Raw genomic sequence first — 418 nt, 5'->3', positions numbered from 1 at the left:
CCGCGCCCGCCCAATCGCAGCTCTCGCCGGGACCCCGGGGCGGGGAGAGCGGCGGGCGGAGGCCTGCGCCGCCGGTGGGAGGGGAGAGCCTTAAAGGGGCCTCGCCCGCGAACCCGCCGCCTCGGCCTTTACCACCCGCCGTATTCCTCCCCTCCCCCCAACTGGGCTGCCCCTGCCCCGGGGGTCCCAGAGAGGACGGGACTTCTCCGGGACCCTGGGCTCTGCTCCCTATCCTCCGCTGGCTTTCCTGTCGCTCTGCTCTCTCTCGCTTCGCACCGCCGAGGGGTGGTGCTGGCGGGGGCAGTCACCCACAGGCCGTGTGTGTCTGGGGTGGGGTGGATGGACCTAGCGTCTGTCATACAGAGTGAAGTAAGTCAGAAAGAGAAAAACAAATACCATATGCTAACACATATATATG

Source organism: Lipotes vexillifer, unplaced genomic scaffold (genome assembly GCF_000442215.2).
Source record: "Lipotes vexillifer unplaced genomic scaffold, Lipotes_vexillifer_v1.1 scaffold1166, whole genome shotgun sequence".
Lineage (NCBI taxonomy): Eukaryota > Metazoa > Chordata > Mammalia > Artiodactyla > Lipotidae > Lipotes > Lipotes vexillifer.
The sequence above is the reverse complement of the archived record's forward strand: the minus strand, read 5'-3'. Positions refer to the sequence as shown.